The sequence below is a fragment of the Danio aesculapii genome, chromosome 20 (assembly GCF_903798145.1).
Source record: "Danio aesculapii chromosome 20, fDanAes4.1, whole genome shotgun sequence".
In the NCBI taxonomy this organism is placed as follows: domain Eukaryota; kingdom Metazoa; phylum Chordata; class Actinopteri; order Cypriniformes; family Danionidae; genus Danio; species Danio aesculapii.
This window is the reverse complement of record NC_079454.1, coordinates 48,169,708-48,170,343: the sequence shown is the minus strand read 5'-3', so window position 1 is coordinate 48,170,343 and position 636 is coordinate 48,169,708.

Sequence of the window (636 nt, the reverse complement as noted above, 5' to 3'; positions counted from 1 at the left end):
GTTCACACTCACAAACACACACACACGTGGCTATATAAACTAGCTGACCCATTCATTCCGATGCAATCTGGACATGTCACATTTACAACCTAAACACATGTATGCATATGGATTTGACAGACAGGTCTTAATAAACACATATTTTCTATGAAATTAAATGTGAGCTTAGCTTCTTTTTGAGGTTAGAGTTTTAGTTGCATTTGATTTATTTACTTATTGAACTATATAATGACCACATGGATCCGCATGTCCTATTCAAATTATATAGAAGCAATTCACCTTAAAATTACCTACAATACACTCTTAAAAAGTAGAATCACCAGTACTGGCACCAGATATTCCATATAGACCCTTTTACACACATTTCATACCATAAATAAATATTTGATTGATACTTTAGATTATTAAAATGTTTTTTGCATTTAAAAAAAAGTTGCATTAAGACCTTAAAGGTCCTCTGTAAAACCTAAAATGATTCTTCTATGGCATCTCCTCAAAATCCTCTTATTAGAAACTTTATTTACACATTCATTTATTTTAAGTTTGGGAAGTTTCGCTTCAGCCACACAAATTCGACAGTGCAGCTTCAACCCATGTTTTCAAAAGTACAACTGACTTTAAATTATTGCCCAAGCG